The sequence below is a fragment of the Pocillopora damicornis genome, chromosome 1 (assembly GCF_964200805.1).
Source record: "Pocillopora damicornis chromosome 1, jaPocDami1.2, whole genome shotgun sequence".
Taxonomy (NCBI): Eukaryota; Metazoa; Cnidaria; class Anthozoa; order Scleractinia; family Pocilloporidae; genus Pocillopora; species Pocillopora damicornis.
The window spans coordinates 17,001,920-17,023,254 of NC_142670.1; the positions used below are offsets into that span (position 1 = coordinate 17,001,920).

Here is a 21,335-nt window from a genome sequence, read left to right on the forward strand (position 1 = left end):
GAACATGGAAACGAGGCTGGTTAAGAGAAACTTGTCAATGCCTGGGCTTCCTTTGCTTTCTCATTTTTGTGTCTTCTTTATTATTATCATTATTATTTCTATCATAAAACAAGTGTACAATTCTTCCTCTTTGGGTTGAATAATAAATCTCGTAGGAAAAAAAAATGAAGTGGTTGAACGCGCTATTCAATTTACTCAGTTTTAGTTGTCTTAATATTCTTGAAAAATACTGTAAGTTCAGAAGCTTGTAGTACTGTTCATATGTCGAGTTAGAACAATTTGATAGTTTCTAAAACAACAGCTGTGAGAGATTATTTGCTACAGTAAGTTCAGAGCAGGGACACATCAACGCGCTGCCAGATTTCCCAGTAGAATATGCCGATTAGGTTTCTGGAGATTTAAGTCGCAGCCTCTCTAGAAGCGTGCCAGTGCATTTCGGCTGACAAAAATTTGATCTCTTTTAAACTATTTTACTCAGTTTACTCAGTTTTAGTTGTCTTAATATTCCTGAAAAATACCGTAAGTTCAGAAGCTTGTAGTACTGTTCATATGTCGAGTTAGAACAATTTGATAGTTTCTAAAACAACAGCTGTGAGAGATTATTTGCTGCAGTGAGTTCAGGGCAGGGCAACTTCAATGCGCTGCCACATCTCCCAGTAGAATATGGTTTCTGGTGCTTTAAGTCGCAGTCTCTCTAGAAGCGGACCGGTGCATTTCGTTTAAAACAGTTGATCTCTTTCAAACTAGTCCCATGAATCGGTCTTAGTCCGAAATAATGAAAACTAAATTTTTCCCGAGCGAAAATCCATTCTGCGCTCGAAGGCCTATTTTTTGATTAATGTTACAATTATCCCTGTAAAGTCTTTCGTTGTCCCTTCTCATCGTCCCTGTAAATTGCCGCATGATTAAAATTAGAAAGAATGGTCGTCACTGTTGACTTACAGCCATTCTAGGTCGATATTGTTCATAAATATGTCTTTTGGCAAATTCTCCAACTGGTTGTTGTCCAAGTACCTGTCGACAAATGACGATAGTTAGTCTTCAGCCGCATTACTGATATATACATATTACCATTATCATCAATATCTTCAAGTGACAAGAAATGTTTTTGGTAAGAGCCCATGTTACTCATAGTACAGCAACGTCTTTACATTTTCAGGTAAATCTGTCAACTCCATTATTTAGTTTCGCCCATCAGGTGCGTATGTCTTTTAGGACATCCATCCGTAAGTAACACATTCGTCAGTCCATTATTTTCCACACAAAAAGAATTCAATGTCAGCATGGGAAACAACATGATATTCGAGTTTGTTAAGTGGGTTTTTCCTTAACATTATAAAATAAGGGGAAAACACAAGCAATAGTTTATGCAAAGAGCATTTGAAATAGCTTAGACAATTTTCGTAATTTTGCCCTTTTTTTAACTGAATTCGCAAATTTCAGTCACAAGTTCCCTGTGAAGTATGTAACGAACGATTTTTCCTGAACCGAGCGATTTGATAAAATATCCTTGTTCAAGTGTTGGTTCGGCCTTATCAAAAGCGATAGTCCATAAAAAAGAAGCCAGATCGAAAAGCTGCGGACAGACAGGCCCACTGATTTGGCTCAAACTTTGCATATAAACTTGGTTTTGATCATGGAAGAGATATTTTAAGATTGAAATCTATTTTTATGAAAAATTGCGGCTCAAGGCCATTTGGAGACTCTCAAGAACATGGAAACGAGGCTGGTTAAGAGAAACTTGTCAATGCCTGGGCTTCCTTTGCTTTCTCATTTTTGTGTCTTCTTTATTATTATCATTATTATTTCTATCATAAAACAAGTGTACAATTCTTCCTCTTTGGGTTGAATAATAAATTTCGTAGTAAAAAAAAATGAAGTGGTTGAACGCGCTATTCAATTTACTCAGTTTTAGTTGTCTTAATATTCCTTAAAAATACCGTAAGTTCAGAAGCTTGTAGTACTGTTCATATGTCGAGTTAGAACAATTTGATAGTTTCTAAAACAACAGCTGTGAGAGATTATTTGCTGCAGTGAGTTCAGGGCAGGGCAACTTCAATGCGCTGCCACATCTCCCAGTAGAATATGGTTTCTGGTGCTTTAAGTCGCAGTCTCTCTAGAAGCGGACCGGTGCATTTCGTTTAAAACAGTTGATCTCTTTCAAACTAGTCCCATGAATCGGTCTTAGTCCGAAATAATGAAAACTAAATTTTTCCCGAGCGAAAATCCGTTCTGCGCTCGAAGGCCTATTCTTTGATTAACTATCATAAATGGCCCGTTTTTGAACAAAATTCTTCTTTGAAGAACTTTTTCGCTTCGCACATTTAGATCGATCATTTATAAGAACAAATCAGGTAATTTTTTTTTTAATTTTTAAGTGGTTTTTGACACTGAAAATTATTTTTTCGCTTAACACCTGTTTCCCTCTGCTGCCATGACCCGAAACATGCAACTTTCAATCTCGCCTCTGCTTAAAAGTCCAACTTCTACCCGATGACATTTTTATTCATAATAATTAAAATAGGAGAGGGAAGTATGTAAATTCGAAAATATTTTGTGATTTCGGTTTAATTTTTTTAGCAGAGCGAGCTCATTTTCGAAAATTACAAGCAACACTGCACAAAGAGCGGACTTAACTATATATCAAATTTACGTATACAACTTATGGTGGATGCCTGAATTGAGCACTTTGAAGCTTCTTTATGCTTGTTGATGCCATAAAACAGCATTTAGAAGGGAAAATTCTCAATTCCAGCCGCCGAAAGTTGACTCTTCGCCCTAAGCGACCTATTGTTTTCTTTATCACTCAGAGCTCAAATGAAAAATGCAGCAAATGGCACTTTCGAGACGCAAGATTTAAAATCTTCTGTAAGAGCATGCTCCTAGATTCATTACTTTGGACGGCCTTCGGCGCTCGGTGTTATCTTCTCGTGCGTTCACCTTAAAAATCTTACGCTACACCTGGAGGATGTCAACTTCTCGAAGAAATCGGAATAAATTTACAATTAGATGAAAGATGACGTATAATAATACCCACCAGCGTTACGCTCAAAAACACAAACGTATTAACAATTCATCGGCGGAGTGACAGTGGCGCCGTAATTCGTAATTTCATTTATCGCTACATACGTGTATTGCATGAGGCCACAAAGTTTGTTGGATGTGATATATATTACTACGACCCTTATAAAGTCCCTATCACACTGACAACGACGAATTTTTTAAGAAAGATGGCTTAAAATCAGACTAACCGTTTTGAGAGGATAGAATTATCAGTAGAAGAGTTCATAAACGGACAGGAAAATGAAAACACCAAGAAAAAGACTTAACAATTTGTTGCTCTGTTCTATGAATTTCTTGCTTTGAAAGGAGAGAAGATGCAAATGAACTAATGACTCCTCCAGCGCTGAACAAGTTTGTCAGCGAGTTCCTTATAACGGTCCGCAAAAAAGAAGACAACTAGGAATACGAGCCTAATTCCTTAAGGGCATTCTTCGCTAGCTTTCAGCGCCATTCGAAGAAAAATAAACTATGAACTTGCCTTATGAAAAACGTCCAGTTCGAGAAAACTCGGAAAGCGCTTCAGTCAAAGCAAAGGGATCTAAAACCGAAAGGCATGAGCAACAAGCCTAATGCTTCTGCTGCTTTAAGTGAGGAAAATGTTCAAGTTCTGTTTGAAAAGGATCTCTTGGGAAGTTCCACGGCAGAAGCGCTTTGAAACACGATATGGTTCAACAACACAATCAATTTTGGTATACTAGGCTGTAAGAAGCACAGAGAAATGTGTTCAAGGGGAGACGTAAAACTTTGTCAAAACTTCCACAGGGCAGGAGTACCTCGAATTCAATGAAAGAGAAACCAAAACTCGTTTCAAGAAACGATCCACGGAAGGTAACAGCCATTGCACCGAAAACTTTTGCCATGCCGAACAACCAGAAATGTCCAGTAAAGGCCTACAAAGTCTACGCAGAAAGCGACCCGCGGAAATGTAAACCGACGATGCACCGTTTTACTTTGGCAGTAAATAATGTAAGATCTGGAAACAACGACTTGCTGCCAATTGATATTATGCAACTGTCAGGACACAAAAACGTTCAAAGTATCACTAGCTACTCTGCTGTCTCACAGAAACAACAGTTGAACATGTCTCACACTCTCACTGGAAAGTTTGACTCGCCATTTTTTAGTGAGCAATGGAATCAGATGGCCGCTCGCATTAATACGAAATTTAGAGGAAAGAGGAGGACTCTTATTCACAGACTTAACAAAACTAGTTTGTTTTGAAAACACAAAGATGGCACGATTAGTCTATCATTTCCCACAAAAAAATGATGGGTCAGTTAATTAAACAGAGTTAGGTATGGTTCAACAAAGTCGCGTTCTAAGTTATTCTAAATGTGGCTAATCTTAGCATATAAACCTTACTAATTATGTGGAGCGTAAATAAGGCATAAAACGCGGACTAGAAAATCATTTATCTGTCCAAAACAATGCATTTACAAACAGGTTAGGTGACGACAGTCAAAGGGATGAAGTTTGATAAATAGACTGTCAGTTAATAAAAAAAAGTTTATTAGATATTTAATTGTTTTGTTCACTCCTTCAGATAAAGGAAAAAAAGTGGCTTTCTCGTTGTGAGAGGGAATCGAACCCCACAAAGCCTATTAAGAGAGCGCAAGCGCTACCACTGCACCACACGCTTGCTTCTTTGCTTGATTTATCTCGTTGCTTTTAGCCCATGCTCCTACAAAATGCCTTGAATCCACAGCAGGAAATAAAAGATTGCTATTTCTTTTGTCTTTGTTCAGTAACCGGGCTTTATGTCATCTGCAAGCGGAGGAGCCTGTTTCAGCTTCTGACAGTTGTTCATCAACTGTTATTTCCTCTCGTGAGACGAAGGAGGCAAGTACAATTAAATTCGTTTTCACTCTTACTTTCATAGTTTGTAGCCCAATATGTCCTGATAATTGTGGTGTTGTTTTTTTGTGAAAATATATTTTAGTTTTCGAGAAATGACTTTTCTCGTTCGACTGCTCAAATATGCAATTTTTCACCGTGAATATTACTCGAGTTGTGGGACCTCGTGTCATGAATTTACTTTACCTTCGGTATTTCTGTCGACATAATCCTTTATTTGATCCTCAAAAATTAATCCTCTATCATTGCTGAAGCTGGCAAAGAAATATCTATTTTTTGGTGAATAATTTTGTCCGACATACTTTTCACATGTCGAAAAGTAGCTCAAAACAAAGACAGTTTTAACAATGACCAACATGATGAATCTACTGAGCTTCTAACTTTTAAAAGACAAAAGGATGGTCATAAAGTTACTGTAAATATTTACTTGTATATTTGTGTTGTTCCATCTTGAGACGAACTCAAAGTCCGGCAAAATTTATATGTAAGCGACTATGAAATACACATGGTGTGCGAACTGGTCGCCACCGTTTACTGTGATAAATTACTAAAGTAACTTTATAACCATCCTTTTGTCTTTTAAAAGCTTGAAGCTCAGTAAATTCTGTTTTTTCTTCATAACTCGATTGCATGTTACATTTACTATTATTTTTTTCCCTTTTTTTTGCTTTTGTTTAAATGGCTTGTTCAGGTAATAAACTTAAATTTATTGAAAAAAATCGTCGATGCAAAGTCATTCACAACGAGATTCAGAGAAACTTTTTGTTTTAAAGTTTTTGTTTGAGGCTACTTTCATATTCCATTTTACATCATATCTTACACTTTTCTGTTCATAAAACTTTCTTTACATTTATGAACGCAAGAATCCTCTCTCTAAAAACAAAGCAATTTATCTGGTTTGAAGTTGTAGACATTTCTCATCCCCTAAATATTCCAGCCACCCCTCAGAGACTTTAAAATATTCTACACCCAAAAGACTTGGAAAAAGGACACAATGGAAACAAACCTAATTTAAGCGCTCGAAATAATGGATATCAGCACGGAGAAAACCTTTTTCCCCATTGCCTGGTTTTGTTTCCTATCACAAATCATTATTGGAATTATTCATTTGTGACCCTCTACGAATTTCAGGGAATAAGGTGAACGCACTCACACGGCACGTTATAACACGCTCGCACGCCAATAGCATCACACACTTACCGTGCAGATATGCACCTAAAAATAATTGATTCTGGACAGCGTGTTGGTAGCCATTTTTCATATCTGGCCAGCGCGGTAGAGCTTTGAATCTATAGCTCGCTTGATTTTTTTTTTTTTTTTTTTTTTAACACGCTAAGTTCCTTTGTTTCCTTAACAAGCTAGCTTATCTTTTACAACCCAGCTTAATTTGTTACTTGTGTTTGTCAAGTATGTTACTAACAGAATATAAGCGAAAATGAAGATCTCCTGTCCTATTCGAAAGTTGTAATAAAAAAGGAAACACTCACGACAAATCACTTTCTCTCTGGATTTTCAGGAGGAATTCAGTGAGCAAGACGTGTTTCACAAGGTCCGGAGGAGCTCAGTTTGAACACATGAATTACTGTTTTAAAAGTTAATCCTTACCGCGTAAAATATAAATCCTTATCGCTTCACGCAGTTAATAAGCCCTCTCAATCCTTTAGCAACAGATTACCAGCTCCATGTCCCCCTAACGACTCGGTCGCTGTTTGTCACTCTATGCAAGTCGGCAATTTTAAAATAAATAACCGCTAGTTAGCCGGCGCAAAACGAAGCTTTTCGAGCGAAGCCGCGTATCATTCATTATTATATACATACCGAGATTTATGCGCCAAAATTCATCGAGACAAAAATAGTTTCTTCGCTTTAGAGACGCCAGGTGATTGGTCATACGATTATCATTATTTTCACTAATGAAAAAAACCGTGTCGCTTGCTCGCCGCTCCTCTTGATCGACAAACAGCACATTTCTAAGAGCTTAGGCACATTTCTTTTTTTTTTTTTAAGAAAGATGGCTTCAAATCAGACTAACCGTTTTCAGAGCCTAGATTTATCAGTAGAAGAGTTCATAGACGGACAGAAAATGAGAACACTAAGAAAAAGACTAAACAGTATGTTGCTCTGTTTCGTGAATTTCTTGTTTTGAAAGGCAAGACGAGGCAAATGAACGAATGACCCCTCAAGCGCTGAACGAGTTTAGTTCCTTCTAACGGTTTGCAAAAAAGAAGACAACTAGGAATACGAGCGTTATTCCTTAAGGGCATTCTTCGCTAGCTTTTAGCTCCATTTGAAGACAAAAAAAATCTATGGACTTTGCCTTATGAAAGACGAAAAACACCAAAAAAAAAAAAAAAAACATGATGTTGCTCTGTTCCATGAATTTCTTGTTTGACAGGCGAGACGAGACGAATGGACGAATGACTCCTCAAGCGCTGAACAAGTTTCTCAGCGAGTTCCTTATAACGGTTCACAAAAAAGGACACAACGAGGAATACGAGTCTAATTCCCTAAGGACTTTCTTCGCCAGTTTTCAGCGCTATTCGAAAAAAAAATATACTGTGGACTTTGTCTTATGAAAAACGTCCAGTTCGAGCAAACTCGGAGAGCGCTTCAGTCAAAGCAAAGGGACCTAAAATGGAAAGGCATGGGCAACAAGCCTAATGCTTCTGCTGCTTTAAATGAGGAAGATATTCAAGTTCTGTTTGAAAAGGATCTCTTAGGAAGTTTCACGGCAGCAGCGCTTTTAAACACGGTATGGTTCAACAACATAATCCATTTCGGGTTACTAGGCCGCATGGAGCACAGAGAAATGTGTTGGGGAGACGTTAAACTTTGTCAAAACTTCCACAGGGCAGGAGTACCTCGAATTCAATAAAAGAGAAACCAAAACTCGTTCAAGAAACGATCCACGGAATGTAAAAGTCATTGCACCGAAAATGTTTGCTGTGCCGAACAACCAGAAATGTCCAGTAAAAGCCTACAAAGCCTACGCAGAAAAGCGACCCGCGGAAATGGAAACCAACAATGCACCGTTTACTTTGACAGTACCCAATGTAAAATCTGGCAACAACGACGTACCGCCAAATGATATTATGCAACTGTCAGGTCACAAAAACGTTCTAAGTATCACTCGGTACTCTAACGTCTCCCAGAAACAACAGTTGAATATGAGTCACACTCTCACTGGAACGAGTTCGAGAGAAATAGCTCCCCAGTCTGGCTCTTCTATTCCGTAGAAAAGAAAGCATGAGTTTGACGAACTCAGTTATCCAACATTTCGTCCAACTTTTCCTCACTGGCAAGCAGCACAGCAGCCCCTTTCTCTTTCTTGGGGTGCTGTTATATGCGGGGGACATATAGGTGTGGCAATAAACACTTTAAATCAATCGCCCACACTTTCAGTGTGAGAGGGAAACCCTAGCAAAACTTATAAAAGAATCAAACCGTCTTGATTCGGAATCTTACTATTGTTTGTCAATTCAAGCATGCGGGTTCTGATAAGCAACAAAAAATGAAGTCTCGGGTTTTTCGACATATTTTCAGGATGTCTTATTTTATTCTAACTATCTCTGCCTTTTAACGGCATTTTTGCCCGATAATTTAAATGTAAAGTATTTTATAAGGAAGCCATTTCAGTGCAACTCTCGAATTGTGAGGCGGCTTGACCGCAGGTTGTTTTCCTTTGAAAGAAAATAAAGACATGTTTATCTTTGAGTTCTGATTGCTTATGAATCCAGCTATGTATATAATAAATAAGTTAGTTCACAGTTAGTTCACTTGCGCGAATTTTATTCACTCCTTGTCAATAAAAACCGTACGCGCTCACCAACCGTGAAACAACCTACAATTGTAATCTGATCTTGGCATCTTACGAGCTCTTCGTCTTTAGCACTGTGGTATATACCTTCAGGAACGAAAATTTAACGCGGGGATAATTAAATTTAACATGGTCGAAGGTACTAACGAGTCTTTTTTAGCTCGCAAACTCAGCGAACTTAAATTCACAAACTCCTCTAGACCTTGTGCGTGTATTCACTTGCTTTTGGTTTCCATAGTTAGGTCATTTACACTACAACACGGTTTACACGCGCAAAGGAAGAAGGAAACGCTTCGTAGTCGTTCATTATCATGTTTCAAAATGCATTTACAAATTCTTAAAGTTCTCATACTTTCTAACCAGTGGAAAAGATTTAAAATCCCTGGCGGAAAATTATTTTTGGCGCCAGACCAGTAGAAGAGGAAGACGACCAACTGGACGACTACGGTTCTGACCGCAGCGATGAAACTAATCAGGAAATTGACTCAGGTGATCACTTTGACTTTTCAAATTGTGATACATCTGAGCGATCGAAAGTGCAGGCATTTGCAGCCAAAACATGTGGATGTGCACTTGGAAATAACGGAGATCCATGCAGCTCTACTACCAAAATTGAAGTCATCTTCGATTGCCGAAACAACCTTGCGGTACTTTCCTCGACTGAACTCAATCTGGTAATTTTGGCAATGATCCACTGTGCCATAAACTGTGATCAGGTCAGCGACTCAGGAAGAGCAGAGAAAATGAGGCAGCGAACCAGGTTGCCTTTCCATTTTCACAGCCACCAATTCTGCCTGAAAACTTTTCTTTTCATGCGTCGTCTCCATAAGACCGGTTTCTACAGTCGCGCTAAACATTATCGGATAGCGTACTATACATACGTACATATACTTTATGTATGCTCAAAATTCACAGTGTAGCTGTAGAGCTAATATCTCCGAGAAAATAAGCTAAAATAAAATTTAAAAAATATGCTATATTACAATTCCAATATTATTTATATACTATGTACAACGACTGTCGCTTCGTACTCACGGCAACAAGTCTTGACGTCTACCTAGCTCTGCTTTCAGTGCTGAAACTATTCAACGGGTAGTAAAGTTCTTCATGAACGTCGCCGAAAACCAATTTTTTTTTTTACCTCCAGGACGTGTTCCTGGCTTCAAAGGAACTGACATGAAACCGCTGCCAACCTCCATGACAAAATCTCGTCTTTGGAAAAGCTACCAAGGTGCGTAGAGACTAGCAAGGCGAGCGTTCAGTGCCACATTAGTACTCCACCGTCTACGGCTGATGCATCATTACAAAACGACCACTACGACGTGACTACCGAGCTCCGAAAGCAGATATTGAACCTGACAGAAGTAGTTAAGCAATTGACGGCACTGAAGTACCTCCATCAGCACGAGCCGGGGCCTGCTTCTTTGCCGTTACTTGATGATGATTCGGACTTCCCAACATTGGATTCCGAAGCAGTCGCATCTCTGGTGTGTTTCAATAGCAGCCCCACTGTCCAGACTTACCGAGAAACAGCCACATCCAGTAAAGAACCTACTGAGTCTTAGCGTTCCGTCCTGCGCACACTCCGTCAAATCCACCCAGAAAGCCTGTCGCCCGTGTTTCCTGCCCAGATGGCTCCAACAAGATCACCTCTGCAGCCTGTTGACCAGAACTTCACCCATTAGTGTCACGCAGGCACGGTCCAACGGATGCGCAGCGAACCAAAGATACTCCAATTGTAACGAAGGGAACTGATATGTCTACTGCCGCCCTTACTTCTGTTGACGTTCTCTTTACGGACGACGAGATGGCAACACGTCGGGAACTAAAGATTTCCACCGGTTGGACAGCGGAAAACTAGGTATTCTTGTGTCCGTTTTAAAAAGAAAGTTTGACTCGCCATTTTTTAGTGAGCAATGGAATCAGATAGCCGCTCGCATTAATACGAAATGTAGAGGAAAGAGGAGGACTCTTATTCACAGACTTAAGAAAACTAGTTTGTTTTGAAAACACAAAGATGGCACAATTAGTCTATCATGTCACACAAAATATTATGGGTCGGTGAATTGAACAGAGTTAGCCATTGTTCAACAAAACTGCCTTCTAAGTTATTTTAAATATGGCTAAGCTTAGCATATAAACTTTACTAATTATGGGGAGCCTAAAGAAGGCATGAAACGCAAATTAGAAAATCATCTATCTGCCCCGAATAATACATTAACAAACAGGTTAGGTGACGACAGTCAAAGGAATAAAGTTTGGCAAATAGACTGTCAGTTAATAAAAAAAAAAAAAGAGTTTATTAGATATTTAATGATTTTGTTCACTCCTTCAGTTTTTACAGTAACCTTATAACCATGCTTTTGTCTTTTAAATCTGGAAGCTCAGGAGATTCTGTCATATCGGTCATTGTTAAAACTGTCTTTGTTTTGATGCTACTTTTTGACGTGGGAAAAGTATGTCGGACAAAAGTATTCACCAAAAGCTAAATATTTCTTTTCCAGCTTCAGTAATGACAGGGGATTAAGTTTAGATGATAAAACAAAAGATTATGTTGACAGAAATACCGGAGGTCAAGTAAATTCGTTACATGAGGTCACACAACTCGGGTAATATTTACGTTGAAAATTTGCATATTTGAGCGGTCAAACTAAAAAAATTATTTCTCGAAACCTAAAATATATTTTCACAAAAAACCTACACCACAATTATCAGGACATATTGGGTTACCAAACATGAAAGTAGGAGTGAAATCAAATTTTGGGTGACTTGTCGCTGTTTGTCTGATGCACGTTGACATTAGCTCTTAATTTCCATTAAATTGAGCTGCCAAGTTCAAGCACCGAAACATTTGCAAACCAGATGCGTTCCGAGGCTGTCGATGGAATATTTGCGGCAAAAAAAAAAAGGCCAACATCGTTTTTTTTTTCTTCATTGTTCTAGCAACGTTCGGACCAAATTTCGCGGATTCCGTCAATTTTATATTTAAACGGCAGAGAGCTTTTTCTGTGTTTATATATTCTCATCTAAACACGAAGGAAAGCTGGGAGGATTCAAGAAAGTTATGCAAACGTTAGACACAATTAAGGGTTTGCATAGCTTTAAAAAGTATCCAAAAAAATTCTTGACAATTCATGTTACTTGTTTATTTTCTGTAACGAACTTATCCAAGATTTAGAATCAAGCGCGAGTGGACGAACTCCCTTCTCCTAACACGAAAGATGGCTACCCAACCTTATTCCCCGCCTCTTCCTTCCAACTAATGGACTGAGTGGATACATCGTAAAGCTTTACAAACAACACTGTGCAAAGAGCGGACTTAACTATATATCAAATTTACGCATACAACTTATGGTTGACGCCTGAATTGAGCACTTTGAAGCTTCTTTATGCTTGTTGATACCATAAAACAGCATTTAGAAGAGAAAATTATCAATCCCATCCGCCGAAAGTTGACTCTTCGCCCTAAGCGACCTATTGTTTTCTTTATCACTCAGTATTGAAATGAAAAATGTAGGAAATGGCACCTTCGAGACCCTAGATTTAAAATCTTTTGTAAGAGCACGCTCCTAGATTCATTACTTTGGACGGTGTTATCTTCTCGTGCGTTCATCTTAAAAATCGCACGCTACACCTGGAGGATGTCAACTTCTCGAAGAAATCGGAATAAATTTACAATAATACCCACCAGCGCTACGCTTAAAAATACAAACGTATTAACAATTCATCGGCGGAGTGACGGTGGCGCCGTAATTTCATTCATCGCTACATACGTGCATTGTATGAGGCCACAAAGTTTGTTGGATGTGATATATATTACTACGACCCTTATAAAGCCACTATCACACTGACAACGACGCATTTTTTAAGAAAGATGGCTTCAAATCAGACTAACCGTTTTCAGAGCCTAGGTTTAGCAGCATAGGAGTTCCTAGACGGACGGGAAAATGAAAACACCAAGAAAAAGACTAAACAGTATGTTGCTCTGTTCCATGAATTTCTTGTTTTGAAAGGCGAGACAAGTTCCTCAGCGAGTTCCTTAAAATGGTTCGCAAAAAAGAAGACAACTAGGAATACGAGCCTAATTCCTTAAGGGCATTCTTCGCTAGCTTTGAGCGCCATTCGAAGAAAAATAAACTATGGACTTTGCTTTATGAAAGACGTCCAGTTCGAGCAAACTCGGAGAGCGCTTCAGTCAAAGCAAAGGGATCTAAAACGGAAAGGCATGAGCAACAAGCCTAATGCTTCTGCTGCTTTAAGTGAGGAAGATGTTCAAGTTCTGTTTGAAAGGATCTCTTGGGAAGTTCAACGGCAGAAGCGCCTTTAAACACGGTATGGTTCAACAACATAATCCAGTTCGGGTTACTGGGCTGCAAGGGGCACAGAGAAATGTGTTCAAGGGGAGACTTAAAACTTTGTCAAAACTTCCACAGGGCAGGAGTACCTCGAATTCACTGAAAGAGAAACCAAAACTCGTTCAGGAAACGATCCACGGAATGTAAGAGCCATTGCACCGAAAACTTTTGCTGTGCCGAACAACCAGAAATGTCCAGTAAAGGCCTACAAAGTCTACGCAGAAAAGCGACCCGCGGAAATGAAATCCGAAGACCGGATGCACTGTTTTACTTTGGCAGTAAATAATGTAAGATCTGGAAACAACGACGTGCTGCCAACTGATATTATGCAACTGTCGGGACACAACTTTCAAAGTATCACTAGCTACTCTACCGTCTCACAGAAACAATAGTTGAACTTGTCTCACACTCTCACTGGAAAGTTTGACTCCCCATTTTTTAGTGAGCAGTGGAATCAGATGGCCGCTCGCATTAATACGAAATTTAGAGGAAAGAGGAAGACTCTTATTCACAGACTTCAGAAAACTAGTTTGTTTTTAAAACACAAATATGGCACGATTAGTCTATCATTTCCCACAAAAAAATGATGGGTCTGTTAATTAAACAGAGTTAGCTATTGTTCAACAAAGCGGCGTTCTAAGTTATTGTAAATGTGGCTAATCTTAGGATATCAACTTTACTAATTATGGAGAGCGTAAATAAGGCATAAAACGCGGACTAGAAAATCATTTATCTGCCCAAAATAATGCATTTACAAACAGGTTAGGTGACGACAGTCAAAGGAATAAAGTTTGGTCAATAGACTGTCAGTTAATAAAAAAAAAAGTATATCAGTTATTTGATTGTTTTGTTCACTCCTTCAGATAAAGGAAAAAAAGTGGCGTTCTCGTTGTAAGAGGGAATCGAACCCCAGTAAGCCTATTTAGAGAGCGCAAGCGCTACCACTGCACCACACGGAGTGATTTCCTTACAAATTTTTCTTTAACGATCTATTTAGCGAACGAATTTTCCTAAACCGATGGATGTTTCAAATGAAAATGTGTTAATGCAGCTTTATTAGGATATAACCCAAATATGCGATATCACCCACGCATTCAAACGGCTGCTTTGAAGGTCGGATTCCATGCGTTGCTCTTACACAAATATTCAAAAAGACTCCAAACTTACAGCTTCCTCAGCAAGGTATTGTTACTGAAAATGCTTGTGGGTAAATTCTTCAACTCGTTGTTGTTCAACCGCCTAACAAACATAAATGAATGTATTTTTAATAACATGGTATACAACAACAGAGTTCAGAGAATAAGAGTGCTGCCCTAAAAAAAGTTATTATTTCTGTTCTCATGCTCTGATAGAAAGGCCTAAAATAAACCCACAATTATTACAAAATAATTTGTTTATGGGGTTGTCACATTTTTCCTTTTCCTTTTTTTTCTTTTTAAATTTTTTGTCCCTTCGTCCAAAAGAGAATATTTATTGGAAAATTGAAACACAGACCTGAGTACTGAACCACATAGAATATTCTTGACTTGTTAATGTGGCTATTTAAGGAAGAGGGAAAGGTTCAAAGGGCGAAATTCTATCCCAGAATAATTCCGTTGGCAAATTTCCTTACAAATGTTTCTTTGATTATCTATTTCGCGAACAAATTTTCCTGAACTAATGCATGTTTCAAAGGACATTTCATAGTCCAAGTGTTAATGCAGCTGCAGCCATGCGGCCACTCTAGATGGGTATTGCTACTGAAAATGCCTGATGGTAAATTCCTCAGCTGGTTGTTGTTCAACGGCCTATCATAAATAAGTTAATGTATTTTCAATTGCATTCTATACGACAACAAAGTTCAAGGAATAAGAGTGCTCGAAAACTGATAAAGTTACTTCTCTTCTTAAAAAAAAAAAGACAAACAAAACAAAAAGCCAAAGCAAGTAAAAGCTCTGGCAACCCCTGTGTGCAAAAAAAGCAAACAAAAACAAACGAACAGGGTAGGGTATGAGTATCATTTGGTTTCCGGTTCACGCGACATTTCCCAATTATGATCTACTCACGAGAATGTCCAATTAGTTTATTTAATTTATGAGAATTATATTTTTAACATGGATACATTTATCTTGTAGGAATTGAAAGACTCAAGTAATTTTTACGCACATAGATTGTCACATTATACTTTAAGCGTTATTTATTTGCTTGATTTATCTCGTTGCTTTAAGCCCATGCTCCCACGAAATGTTAGTACGGAAGCCATTAGAAATATGTAAAATCGTCATTATTTAAATCAAAGGTTCAGGCGGATGTTGCTTTGAAATGAAAGTCTCCTAGTTCATGAATCCTTCTTAGTTTCGAATCTTTAGTCCATCGTTCATTATTTTACATCCGGATGTTAAATGCAGTTGTATTCCAGAGAATAACACCCCTTATAATTAATAGACTGTTCTTTCATAGACTCGCGAGTGCGCACAAGAAAAAAAAAATTGTGCGCGCGCCATTTTCAAAAACACAACCACACGCTGCATGACAAAAAAATCGATTTAACTGTTACTTCATCTCTTCAGTCGAAGGAAGCGAGTACAACAAATGACCGTCATTTAATTGAGTACTAAACATGCCTCTGATGAAATCTATTTGCAAAAAGTCATCACAAAGAATCAAACTCCGAAGTGGGTCAGTATTTTCCCGCAATCCAACGAAGAACAAATTTGAAATATTTGGGCGAGTCGCCCAAAATTCGTTTTGACTCCTACTTTTATATTTTGTAGCCCAATATGTCCTAATAATTGCACAGCAGATTTTTGTGAAAATATATTTTAGTTTTCGAGAAATGACTTTTCTTGTTCGACCGCTCAAATATGCGAATTTTCACCGTGAATATTACCCGAGTTGTGTGACCTCGTGTAACGAATATACTTGACTTCCCATATTCCTGTCAACATAGAAAAAGCATAGAAAAAGACAGAAAAGGATACAAATACTTTTTTTAACAGGCTAGATTCTCTTGAATGTAAACGCGGTATGAAATCCATTTCTTTCCAGAACGAAACTCATTTTGGAATAATGTAAAAGGTACCTTAGGGACGGACCATTAGATTTTTGAGGTGGGGGGGATTTTTGCTAACTGTACGATGTTTTTTCTTCCTTTAAGGCTGTGATTCATTTTTTTGGGGATTGTTACACAACCCCCCAGCCCCTCCTCGTACCCCTAATCAAAAATCTAACGGTCCGTCACTCAGATGCTCTCAGGTCCTAGAACTTTTTTTGCGATGACATAATTTGGTAAAGATTAAAATTACTGTACGTCTGCATTTGTTAAACAGACCATTCAATTGCATTCAGAACTCGATGTGTGCACTTCTAGTGCATTGAGTATTCTTTTGTAACATGGCCAAAGATCTTGCGATATCTACTGTTCAAGCTATTGTTTCTTTTCAAAGAGGCATCAGAATTATTTTCGTGTCAAATTTGCAAGCGTTACGACCGATCACGTTTCCGCAACGTTTTAGGACAACTCGGCATCTATTCTCCATTCAGTTGCTATTAACCTAAAATCTTCAATGTAGAAGATAAACGAACGAAGTTTGAACGGTTAAAAGGAGATATTGGTCAATTTTCAGAATCATGCAAATGATCTTTGACACGAGCGCAATTGAGCAAACACATGGATTTGCGTTGTTTTTAAGAAGTTGGTGGATGGAAGCTATAGATCTACCCGCGGGTTTAAGGCAATCCGTGACCTCATTGGTGTATAAACAATGCACTGATATGTTTTTCAAGCCCGATTAACGCCTGTATTTTGAGAATTCTTTCGTACAAAGTAGTGAATTTTTAATATGCAAATTAAGGTCGAAGAGAAGGGTCTCCTCTGATCACGCTGGTATGTAAAATATTTCAGCTGAAGTTTCCATATTTTGTCTGTGAACTAACTGAATTCATCTTGTAACTTGTAGCAAGATGGAGTTCCCAGAGCTACATTGTTGTAGTCGCTACGCGCTGGACAAAATCTCTGACATTTTACACTTTCGATCGCTGTTCACAGGGGTGGTCTCGTCAAAAATCATTTTTGACTTGTGACGACGCAAAAAAAAAAGAGAGAGAATTGGAGAACAACTAGAGTATTCTTGAAACATGCGTCCTAAACCCTTTTCATGAGAAAAAAATAAAAGAAAACTTTTTTCTAACGGGAAGTCGAGAGGACCGCTCTTAGTGAGAGCGGCACTTAAAATAATCTCTTTGTGCTATATTATCTCACTGGTCAGTCGAATATACTTCCAGTACGTTTCGATGGTAGGGTAAGGCTAAAACCAAGGGAAAAATTAAACATGTTCTAGCTCCGCAAATCATTGAAAGTTGGGCAAACCACGATCCTTTGTCGCGCTCGACTATGTATTCTTTCCTTTCAGACAAGTTTTGTGCCTTTCGGTTCTGGATTTGCTTTGGATTTTATCCAAGCCATTTGTTTCCTTTCTTCTCATTTCACGTGAAAGTCTTGTTTAAGTAGTCAACTTCAATTTGTTGGGGAAAATCACCAATGCAAAATCGTTCATAACGGAATTCAGAAAAAAGTTTTTGTTAAAAGTTTTGTATGAGGCTACTTTCATATTCTATTTCATAATACATCTTACACTTTTCTAAACATAAACCATTCTTTACATCCTTTACATTTATAACCTTAAAATCTCTATAAAAAGAAAAAATCTCTTTGATTCAATGCTATACACACTTATCATCTACTGAATATTCCTGCCGCCCCTAACAAATTTGAAAAATATATTACACCCAAAAGGCTTGAAAAAGGACACAATGAAAACAACCTTAATTTAAGCGCTGAATGTAATGGATATCAGCAGGGAGAAAATTGTTCTCCTAATGGCCGGTTTTGTTTCCTATTACAAATTATTATCAGGATTTCTATTTTATGATCGCTAACAAGTTTCTGGGTGCCGTTGGTTTAGTTCAAATGCACCTTATCGAGCCCGACAGTAATTTAGGAAGTTCCGTGTTCCGCTTCAGATACATGTTCCCTCGTGGAATATTATTTTTCAAGAAATGAGGCTTCCTTACAGGTCTCCTGTTGCTTGTATCCCTGTATCCACTTTATTAGAAATATAGACAGCAGTAGTTAAATTCAATTACGGTTAGAGAGTCCCGGATATCTCTATAAAAACTTTACAAATTCGTAGGAGTCAGTGAGTCATATATTAAGGTCTTTACCAGTGGTACTTTGTTGCTACTGAGCTTGAGGTAAGATGATTCAGAGACGCTCGAATGTTGGATCTGGATTTAGGAAGGATTGGTTGATGGGATAAGTACCCCCTCCTGGCCTCTCAAACAATTTGTTCGGATTAATCAAGTTTGTAAATTTATGGCATACTGTAATACTGATTCATAGACGCTTGGAGATAAATTAAGGGTGCATGACACATTTCTAAACCTCACATTCAGTCGTTGCGCTCAGTTCAAGTGCTTTGACTGCTCATTCAAACTGGGCTCTCGTGTTTTAATTAAGCAACAGGTGTCACTGGGCTGATTGTTTTTCTTTTTTTCTATTTTTTTTTTTTTCCTTGTTTTGTTTTGTTTTTTCATCCCTTAATTCAAAGGATAATAATCAGAAGAAAACTGAAACACAGACCTAAGCACCGAATTGCACGGATATTCTTAACCTGATAACTAGACTAGTTAAGAAAGGGGGAAGGGTCTAAGGGGGAAATTCCATCCTCGAATGACTCCTTTAACAAACTTGTTTACTTTTTTTTTTCTTTGTGGACAATCTATCACGGAACGAATTTTCCGAAACCAATGCATGTCTTAAAGGACATTTCTAAGTCCAAGTGTTAATGCCGCTTTCTAAGGATAAGATGCGACAGCACCCACGCATTGAACTGCCTACTTTCAAGGTTGGATTCTGTTTAATATATCTGCCTCTTTTGTGCCGGCCTCGTGTATTTTTTTAAACTTTAAAGATCGTATGCTCGTAAGTTTGTTTTTAACAATCTCAACTTTTGTATTAAAAAGGATTCTACGTCAATTGTCGCCCATTTCTATATTAGCGCAGTCATTAGAGTGGTTATTTTCTTCGTGAATATAATAATTTCGGCAAGAGGAGAAGGAATTTCGTCCATAAAATGTCGTCTGCGGTGCGTACTTGAGCAGCCATTTCGAATCCTTGTTTACCTACTGCAAACTACGTGATCACACAGCTAAAAAGATCTATTACTAGGGCTGTTCATTTTATAAAGAGAAATTAACATTTCGGGAGACGAGGAGTGGCACATAGGGGGAGGTAGGAACAAGGGTACTGTGCATCAGCATTAGAGGAAAGAAGGCATCTAGGTCACTTGGAGATAAGGTATTATTGTATGTTCGGTAGATTTAGATTTAAGGCGTCTTTTGCAAAAATAAAGAAGGGTATAAACTTACAAGTCCGATAACCAGGTGTTTTTGCTAAAAATGTCTGATGGTAATCCCCTCAACTGATTGTTGTCCAACTGCCTAACAAAAAATCATTTAATCACATCATTTAGTACGTTACACCAGTTAAGGAAGGTCAAGAAACACAGAAATTGCTTGTAAACAGACTGTAAGCGTCAATAAAGCAATGCCTCCTTTATAGTTGCAATAAGAAAACGAGCTATATTGTAGAACAAAATGACTTTGAGGGTTTTCTATTCGAAGCATTGAAAACAGTACACTGAACACTTTAAAAGTTCCTCTCTACTCCCTCTGTATCTTCCAATCACTTATTGTTATAATACATGAGGCTTTACCATACGAACTGATATGAAGTGTAGACCACTTCATGAGTCAGGCGACGTTAATTTGTTTTCATGAGGGTGGGGGGTAGGGTAGTTAATTAAGATACCAAAAGAAGTGTGAAAGGGAAAAATAATGAACTAATAATTAAAATGTGTGGAATAGACAGACGTTGGCAGAGAAGAGTAAGGACAATTTTCTCGTGTTACGACTGGTTTGCGGCCCAGTCTGGGTTTCCATACGGGAAGTTAGTTTTTAAACATGCCCAGAAGTGGCCTTTTCGAACGGTGCCACATAGCTGCATGATACCGGTGTACAAATGTATGTAATATTTTCCGCAGTCAGCCGTAAAATTGTGCCTTATTTACCGATAATACTGGAGGTGGGGAAACTAAAACACCAACAAAATCATTTTAATTTATTTGCCTAAATTGCAAAAAAAAAAAAAAAAAACGCAGGAAATGGCATTTCCGAAACCCTAGATTTAAAAATGTTTTGTAAGAGCATGCCCCCAGATTTCTTAGTTTGGACGGCCTTCACCGCTCGATATTATCTCCTCGTGCGTTCACAAAAAAGTTTGACGCTACACCTGAAGGATGTCAACTTCTCGATCGGTATATTTTTACAATGTGATAACTAGGCGAACAATAACGTGCAATAATAACCACTAGCGCTACGTTCAAAAATACAAACGGTTTAACAATTCATCGGCGGTGTGACGGTAGCGGCGAGATTCGTAATTTCGTTCGTCGCCATATACGTGCATTGCATGAGGCTACAGAGTTTGTCGGATGTGATGTGATACATTATTGCGACCATTATAAAACGATCAACACAATGATAACGAGACTTGTGAAAATCATAATTCCCCGCGATGGATATTCGATAAGATAAACTAAAAGCAGGGAATTAGACAGGAGTACCGATCGTTACGTTTAGCTTTTCGTAAATACTACGAGTACGTTTCGGTAGCTGGGTATGGCTAATACCAACATTGTGTGAGATAGGGCGTATCGCGGTGCTGAAACCACACGATACAGACCCGTATTCTTCGAGAAAACGGACATATCCGGACGTACCGTGTTCCAAGACATGCGATGTGTCCACCGAGTGTCAGGAACTTTATTCGTTCCAATTCGGACTTAACCCGTCGCATGGAAAATCCGATGTCAGGATACGTCATTGAAACGCGGCGTGTGGAGACCTGGAAATTTCCTTATACTTTCGGATTTGCCGCAAATAATGGCGTACCGTATACGAGCGCGCGGTCAGTCAAATTGTGTCTTTCTTTCGTGTCTTTCTAAAAATTGTCTTTTCCACCGTGAGAACAGTTTCACTAAGTATTCTTGTCCCGAAATTCTACGGTACCAGACACAACGATCTGTATTCTAGAACCCGATTTTCCACGGTAATACGAGAATCGCGTAGTATTCAAGAACCCGAAATTCCACGGTACTAGACGAATCGGTCTGTATTCTAGAAGCCGGTTTTACACGTTTCTATGA

General features: G+C 38.4%; 2 pseudogenes; both read left to right on the forward strand.

Moving 5' to 3' along the window:
- Window positions 1-3,230: 3,230 nt before the first annotated feature.
- Window positions 3,231-4,638, forward strand: LOC149052388 (uncharacterized; annotated as a pseudogene).
- Window positions 4,639-6,928: 2,290 nt separating this feature from the next.
- Window positions 6,929-8,369, forward strand: LOC149052389 (uncharacterized; annotated as a pseudogene).
- Window positions 8,370-21,335: the final 12,966 nt, after the last annotated feature.